The 9,262-nt window shown below is 36.1% G+C and overlaps 1 non-coding gene across 1 annotated transcript; it reads left to right on the top strand.

Moving 5' to 3' along the window:
* The first annotated feature begins 6,718 nt into the window (after nt 1–6,718).
* LOC141669886 (small nucleolar RNA R71) lies at nt 6,719–6,825 on the top strand. Its single transcript, XR_012554132.1, has one exon. It is a non-coding gene; the product is annotated as a small nucleolar RNA R71 (small nucleolar RNA).
* Nucleotides 6,826–9,262: the final 2,437 nt, after the last annotated feature.

The following is a 9,262-nucleotide window of genomic DNA, read 5'->3' as shown; positions in this document are numbered from 1 at the left end:
CGTAAATACAGAGAAAAACCTGAGAAACCGATACGTTCCCGAGAATCAAACACACGAATGAAGGCGTTATCGAACTCCGATTCGGGCGTGCAACATATCAAAACGAAGCTCTCGAAATCTTCTTTCTGAATCAATCATCAGTTTCTGCCCAGAAATCATAGTAATTTTCTTATTTATTTATTTATATTCGAATTATTTGATAATTAAATTATGAAAATTTGTTCTTGATGTTGTTGATGTGATTTGATGCTTCCATGTTGTAGAGCATGTTTTTCTAGTCGATTTGGTATATTATACTTCAAAAATAGAGTTCAATATCATATAGAAATTAAGGTTTGATTTTCTGAAAATTATTTGAATATGTGTTCTTGGTGTTCTTGAAAAGTTCTGAGAATCAAACCCAAATTTAAGGGTGATGCAGACTTCAGAATTTGAAGTATGGGTAACCAAAATGTTCAGATTTTCATGTTCTTTCTGTTTATGCCCTCAAATCATTCAAACGACTAGTGATTTGTAAATTCGTAATTTTAGGGTTTATATCCGAATTTGGGGGTTTTTGATTAAGCAATATTTGGCTTGTTTTGATCATGTATATAGATTGTATATTGCTCAAGCTTTATTTTGGTATATAGTACGTTAAATTTGGTTAAGATTTTAACAAAATCGCTGCTTGTCGGAAAACTTCGTGCATCGCCGGTTTTAATGGCCGAAGTGGCCGGAAAACCGATTCCAGGGGTTATAAACAAGAAATAAATACGTTTTTGAGTTGCTGGTATGGTTAGGAATCGATTGATATACGGAATCGTGTCAACTGATTCGTGTTTTGCTGCGAATTCGGCTCGCCGGAAATGTTTCTGTTCGCCGGTTTCTGGAAGAAGGTCCGGCGGGTCGGCTGTTCCTCGTCGACCCGGTTGTGACCCGTCCTTAAACCCGGCTTCGATCATTTTTCCCCAATTCCCTTTCCTGAATGTTGTTTCTGGAATTTTCTTTTAAAATAAATCAAAAAAATTCTGTTTTAATTTCTGAAAAATGCATTTTAATTCTAAATATTATTTTTTTTAATTTAAAAATAAATCCAAATTATTTAATTAATTAATTTTAGTTGATGATTAATTATTTAATTATTCAATTAATTTAAATATTAATTGATTAATTAATTTAATTAGTTATTAATTAATTTTAATTGATTATTTAATTAGATTTAATTATTTATTTTTGATTTAAAAATTTCTGAAAAATAGTTTCGAGCTTTAAAATATTATTTTAAATTATTTTCCAAGCTCGATAATTCTTATAAAATTATTTTCGGGTGTTCGATCCCTATTATTTGATTATTAAATGATTCGGAGATTGTTTTAATTCCGAAAAATGTTCAAAAATTCATAATAAATCAACCGTTCGTCCGTTTAATACGAAACGAACGCCTCCGGACTCAAAAAAATATTCTGCTTTCAATAAAAATACTTTCGAGACCAAAATTCTTTTGTTTCGAAAGGTCGCTTGTTTTACGAATCATTTTGAGTCGATTTTTGATCGATAAATCATATTTTTGACCCGATTTTCGTTTTAAACATACCGAGTCGACCCTTCTAATGAACTGAGTCTTATGTGATATGAATTATGTGATATATGAGTTATGTGCTTATGTGCTATGTGAATTATGTGCATATGTGGGTCAAGATTCCTGTGTTTGGTTGATATAATTATGTGTGAGCTATCGTATGGATAGACGATAGGATTTTGACGCGCAGTTCATTGAGTGATTATCGTTTAGATAATTAAAGTTATATCTTTTAATTATAGATGCGGGTCTTTCAAGACGATCAGAACCAGAGGGCATGGATGAGGACTAGAGTTGAACAGTGTGGAATATTAGGTTGCAGCACTGCATGAGCAGCAGACCAAAGAAGTAGTAGAAGAAAGACGGTGATGCTTTAAGACAGAATGTCAGAATAGATGCGTCATTGCAAGTGTGACTAACTGCTAAAACCCAAAGGCAAGTACCCCTGACTTCACTTATCATTCAAGTGACGTTTATTTCGAATCATATTATGCAAGTATTGTTTTCCCTATTCTCTGTTCGGAATAAATAAATGTTTTACATATCGCTGAATTAAATAATTCTGTTTACGCAAATACTCATCTGCTATTCTATATTCAGAATAGTCAAATGATTTTACTTATCCAATTTCTGGATTTATAAATGTTTTGGATTTTGAGAAAAGTGATTTGGTTGTGAATATTCCTACCCAAGTTAATGGGGGAATAAAATTATTTCGGGTGTCGAGTATTATGACCCCTTTTCAATAAAAGGTTTTGAGATTTGATGGTTACTGGTAGCGTAAGAGGCCGATGCACCGGTCCAGCGTGAGCTATTATACAGAAGTGTAATACGGAAGTGTAATATCTTAAAAGGCTTGTTATGCCTTTTCTGGCGCCCTATAGGTACCGTATGTCTTCGGGATACGGGTAGTACCTATATTTACGGTATACTGCGGGATACCGGTGTTGTTTCATGACTGATCATCAGGAACAGCATAGTGCATAATTTGGTTCCAATCGAAATTATTATATTGATTTTGACATCTTACAAGGAATGATTTATTAAGTATTTTATTTTCGGATAAAAGATGAAATGTGGTTTTGATTCAGTTTCTTATTTTGAGGATACTTAGTTTGTTGTTAAATATCAAAGATGGTATTAGTATAGATGATTGGTGTTGACTTCAGTATGGATGTTGTGAGCATCAAAGTTCGTAGTGATATCTAAATTGATATGATAACAAAATAAGTATTAATTTGAAGAGTTCGGTTTTGAATAAAGTTTATGATTCAATCCATAATCATTGTTTCATGTTATTGTGGTTTACGATATTTCCGTAAACACTGTTTTACGAGTTTGATCCTCGTCAAGATTCAAAGTATTGCTGAAGCATTTCGCTCAAAAATATCAAAATGGTTTTGAATACAATTAAGGAATCAATTCTAGGATTCCTCAACTAAAATTTTATAATTCAGCAATTATGATTTTAAATGTTCTGCTCTAATGCAGATGTCGGTTTTATGTCAAAACAACCATATATATATTATAATGAACTTGCTGAGCATTTTTTTCGCTCATACTTGCCTGTTTTTAAATTTAACCTCCAGTGAGGATTAGCTTGCACTGTTTAGCTGCGTAATTCGAGGAAGCAAAGAAGAAGCTTTTGGAAGGTGGTTGGTCCAGGGTTTGCGGACTAGTGTAAGTTTTATTATGTAAAGTTGTTTATATTATATTATATTATAATTGTGTATTGTATTTGGGACTAGTATACTTCTTTTCGAAGTTATACTAGCTGGTTAAGTTTTGAGATTGAGAATTGTTGTAAAGAAATGTAAAAGAAAATGAAAAATTTATTGATGGAATTTGGAATTCTTGTTTCTAGAACTGTAACCTTAAAAGATCTTGGATTAGTTGGGGTCATTTATGATAATTATCTTCCGCTGGCATTAATTTATTGATTTAACAGGTTAATTTGGATTGAAGTTTTTTAGTGACGACCAAATCCTCTGACCCCGGATTTGGGGGCGTTACAAGTTCTTTCTCTAAAGTAGTATAATTCAGTTGAGCACCATTTAGGGTCTTACTAGCATAGTAGACCACATGAAATATATTATTCTTTCTCTGCCCAAGAACTGCTCCAACTGCATAGTCACTTGCATCGTACATCATCTCAAACGGTTCACTCCAATCAGGTACAGTTATGGTAGGTGCCATGATTAAACTCTTCTTTAAGAACTCAAAAGCAGCCACACACTCGTCATCAAACTTAAACGGGAAATCCTTCTCCAAAAGATTGCACAAAGGTTTAGAAATTTCTGAGAAGTCCTTGATGAACCACCTGTAGAAGCCCGCATGACCAAGAAAACTTCAAACTCCCTTAACAGAAATTAGTGGGGTAAGATTTTTGATGACCCTCACTTTGGCTTTGTCTACCTCAAGACCCTTACTAGAGACCTTGTGCCCAAGAATAATTCCCTGTCGCGCCATAAAGTGACATTTCTCCTAATTGAGAACCAATTTGGTCTCAACACACCTCTTGAGAACGTCGCCTAGATTCTGCAAGCATTCACCAAATTAATCACCAAACACAGAGAAATTGTCCATGAACACCTTCACATTCTGACCAATCATATCAGAGAAGATAGCCATCATGCATCTCTGAAATGTGGCTGGTGCTCTACATAGCCCAAAAGAACCTCTCCGAAATACAAAAGTACCAAAAGGACATGTGAATGTAGTCTTTTCTTGATCTTCTAGAGTGATACAAATCCGATTATATCCCGAATAGCCATCCAGAAGACAATAGTAATCATGCCCAGCCAATCTATCAAGCATCTGATCAATAAAAGAAAGAGGAAAATGATCCTTCCTTGTAGCCTTGTTTAGCTTCCTATAATCCATGCAAACTCTCCACCCCGTGACTGTTCATGTAGGAATAAGCTCATTCTTCTCATTTGCTACCACAGTGATACCTCTTTTCTTTGGCATACACTGAACAGGGCTCAGCCATGAACTGTCAGAAATAGGATAGATGATCCCTGTTTCTAGCCACTTGAGGATTTCCTTCTTCACAACCTCTTTCATGATCGGATTTAGCCTTTTCAGTTGCTCAACTGTAGGCTTGCTTCCTTCCTCTAGCAGAATTTTGTGCATGCAATACGAAGGGCTGATTCTCTTGATATCTGCTATAGTCCAACCAATTGTCAATTTGAATTCTTTAAGGATTCTCAAAAGCTTCTTATTGTCACTACCTGAAAGGTCAGATACAATAGATACAGGCAAAGTAGATGTATCACTTAAAAACGCATATCTCAAATGTTCAGGTAAAGGCTTAAGCTCAAGAGTAGGAGCTTCCTCAATAGATGGTTTGAGGTGCTTAAAATCTTTGTTCAGCTCCTCCAATCCAAGATATGCAAAAGGAATATCCATCTTTCGCTTCCAGGGAGAAGCATTCAAATATTGCAAGTGCTCTTCACCTTCATCATCTTCACTATCGGAATTCCCCAACAAGGCCTTTTCTAAGGCATCAGACCTTAGCAATCGATCGAGTTCAGAATTGACCACAGAATCGACCATCTCCACCTTAAAACACTCCTCATTTTCCGTAGGGAATTTTATGGCATTGAACATATTAAAAGTTACATCTTGATCCATCACTCGCATGGTGAGCTCACCCTTCTGCACATCTATCAAGGTTCGGCTAGTAGCCAAGAAAGGTCTTCCCAGGATTATGGGAATCTTCTTATCCTCCTCAAAATCAAGAATTACAAAATCAGTAGGGAAGATGAGTTTATCCACCTTGACCAAGAAATCCTCCATAATACCTCACAGATATGTAATAGAACGGTCGGCCAACTACAAAGTCATATAAGTAGGCTTTGGATCAGGCAAGTCCAACTTCTTAAAGATTGAAAAGGGCATCAGATTGATGCTAGCTCCCAAGTCACATAGACACTTGTCAAATGACATCTTTTTAATTATGCAAGGAATAGTTAAGCTTCCAGGATCTTTAAGCTTCGGAGGCAATTTCTATTGTAGCACAACACTACATTCCTCCGTGAGAGCAATGGTCTCTAAGTCATCAAGCTTCACCTTCCTAGAGAGAATACATTTTATGAAATTCATGTAACTAGGCATTTGTTCAAGAGCGTCAGTGAAAGGTATGTTGATGTGAAGTTTCTTAAACACCTCCAGAAACTTCTCAAACTTCTTATCCAGCTTTTTCTTCTACAGCTTCTTAGGAAAAGGAGGTGGATGATAGATCTGTTTCTCCCCTATATTACCCTCAAGAGGAGTGTACTCAACAGTAGTCTTTTTTGGTTCCACTTCTGCTTCCTTCTGCACTTCTTCTTCTTGAGCCTCAACTTCAGATTCTGGAGTCTTAGCTTTTTCAGGATTTGCGACCTTACCAGACCTCAATGTAATTGCCTTAACATGCTCCTTAGCTTCCTTTTTTCCTGGCACTTCAGTATCTCTCGGAAGCATGCCAGGTTGACAATTCAGTAATGCATTAGCAATTTGCCCAATCTGATTCTCCAAGGTCTTGATATAAACATATTGGCTCTTGCACATGATCCTCAACTCCTCCAATTCAGATTTTTTATTAGCTTGTGGTAACTGCTGAAGTTGAAGTATTTGCCTAGGGGCATACTGCGGTTGCTAAAAACCAGGAGGGTTATACTGCTTTGTTGTGTATGGCTGATAAGATTGTTGCACCGCATTCTGATTGTTACTCCAGCTGAAGTTAGGATGATTGTGGTTATTTGGATGATAAGTGGCTGGAGTTTGTTGTTGTGATCTCTGAAAGTTACTCACAAATTGAGTTGATTATCTAGAAATAGCACACTGCTCAGTTTCATGTGCCCCGCACAAAGTTCATAAACACTAGTGATTTGATTAACTCCATAATTAGCCAAAGAGTCCACTTTCATTGTCAAAGCTTGAAGTTGAGTAGCTATAGCAGTAGCTGTATCCACTTCCAGAATTCCTGCTACTTTGCCTTGCAACATTCTTTGCGTAGGATTCTGGTGTTCATTAGCTACCATTAGCTCAATCAACTCATAAGCTTCATTATAGCTTTTAGCCCATAAGGCTCCACCAGACGCTGCATCGAGCATAGGTCTAGATTGTACGCCTAAACCATTATAGAAACAGTTTATAATCATCCAATCAGGCATGCCATGATGTGGGCACTTCCTTAGCATCTCCTTATATCGATCCCAAGCCTCACACAGAGATTCTCCAGTTTGCTGTGCAAACTGAGAAAGAGCATTCCTGATTGCAGCAGTCTTCGCCATAGGAAAGAATTTAGTGATAACTTTTGAGCAAGATCCTCCCATTTGGTGATAGACCTTGGTGGTAGAGAATGTAATCCGCACTTTGCCTTATCCCTCAGAAAAAATGGGAAGAGTCGCAGTTTGATAGCATCTTCAGTCACCCCATTGAACTTTAAAGTGTAGCAGATCTCGATGAAATCCCTGATGTGCATGTTGGGGTCTTCTGTAGGAGAACCCCCAAGCTGAACTGAGTTTTATATCATCTGAATCGTGCTCGACTTGATCTCAAAAGTGTTAGCCGAGATGGCTGGTCTGATGAGGCTCGACTGAATATCATTGATCTTAGGCTGAGAATAGTCCATCAGAGCTTTAGGCATTCTTGCTTGATATTCCATCACTACTAAAGCTGGTTTCTCAACTTTCTCTTCTTCTTCTACTTTCTCTTCATCCTCAAAAACTTCCATTTGAATCACTACAGCTTCTTCCTCGACTTGATCCAGAGTTCTCTTATGAGCCCGCGAACGCGTATGCATACACGTTCGCTAGAGTACCTGAAACACGACAAGGAAAAGACTATGTAAGTAACAATGTTCGAGTCAATGAACTTTAATGATCACTGATAATAAACACATAAACTAAAAGTTAACACCGAGTCCCCGGCAGCGGCGCCAAAAACTTGTTAGTCGCTAAGCACGCACTAATAATTCACCTAAGTATACGCGATCGCAGGTAATATAGAATTACTCCTAGTTCTTTCCCACAGAGACTGGTTTAGGTTAACATAGTGATTTATCACTTATGCAACAATGATATGGCTATTATTCAATGCTAAGACGAATAACAATTTAGGTTTTGATTATACTAAGATTAACTATTGAGAACTATACTAGAGAACATTAACTAAGAGATTAAAGAGAGTTGAATAATATATGACACAACATGGGATTCTAACTTTATTAAATACTTCATTCAATAGCCTTTTCGTTCTTAACATTAGTATGTAATGGTGATAACACTAATTAGATAACACGAAACTGATAAATGCCAACTTTCGTTGCACGAATAACATACTACCAGACATCCATAAAAGAGATAGAAGCTGAATAGACACCAATTATATTGAGACCCTATATGTCTATAGAATTTCACAACATAATAGTTTATTGCACAAGTTATCTATCGTGATTACATAGGGAAAGTAAGATGGTTAAAATTACCTACAAATCATGCATAACAATAACACATGAACCTATACTAGCATGGCAAGTTCTAAATCCTTAAATTTATTATCGCTTCATTAAGAATTAACACGCTATCTTATAAGTTCGCGATGCTCAGAAGACGAATAAGCACAACCAATACTAGGTTATCACACAATCACTACACAAAGGCATTGAAACAAATCAAATAAAGAAATCCATAAATAAATTCTCTAGAACCCCACGATAACTATTAGCCCATAATCGGACTCATCATCAACGTGGGTTCCAATGAAAGCATGGTATAATAAATGTAGTCTTTGTAAAAAAATAATAAACAAAGTACTAAACAAGAGTATAGGTTCACGAATAAGAAAACTAGCATCCAAAGTTATAACTTAGAACAAAGAATCACAAGTACAAATTAGATCTTCTTCGCCTTTGTCGAATTGTGCTAAAACGGTGTTCTTATGCCTTCTCCTTGTGCTCTGGTACGTCTCCTTATGAAAAACGACCTTTATATATATATATATATATGCATGGTAGAAGTTCTCCAAAAAGAAGCCCAATAGAATCAGAATTCTAAAATCCCGACCCGGCGCGGGCGCGTGCTTGATTAGTGCGGGCGCACTATATCTCTGTACTTCTGGCACGGCCGGGCACTATGACAGTGCGGGCGCAGGCCTTCTGGAGAAAATTCCATTTTCTTCTTTTCTTGTTGCAATGAGTTGGTCTTTACGAGCATTATTCCTTGGACACCATCATAACACCATATTAGCATAAAATCAATGCTAATTCACCAGAATTCCGGATTAATGCCTAAAACGCAAAAACACTAGAAAACACATTAAAACACCAACAACTTGAGTATAAATACACCAATTCAAAGCTTAATGGAGTGTTATAAAGTTTCATAAATGCCACTAAATAATTGGAAATTAGCTGGAATATGAGTTATAAATATTTCAGAATTCTCTGTATATTTATTTTTTAAAATTCAAAATTTAGCTTGGAAAATTTCAAATTCTAAGAAAACTGTCTAAATGTTAATTTACATTTTCAATATGTGAACTTAACATAAGACATAACCAAAAAGAACAGAAGTGTATAGAGAACTGAGTTCTCAATAAGTCTAACTGACTTCTCGACAAGTCATTTTGAGACTTCTTGATAGAATTCTCGGTAAGTCTTTTTCTAGATGTTAGATATATTTGTGATGTCATGTCTAATCTGATTTGTTTAGT

Source organism: Apium graveolens, chromosome 6, assembly GCF_009905375.1.
Source record: "Apium graveolens cultivar Ventura chromosome 6, ASM990537v1, whole genome shotgun sequence".
Lineage (NCBI taxonomy): Eukaryota > Viridiplantae > Streptophyta > Magnoliopsida > Apiales > Apiaceae > Apium > Apium graveolens.
Note: the sequence above shows the minus strand (reverse complement) of the source record. Positions and strands in the feature narration are given on the sequence as shown.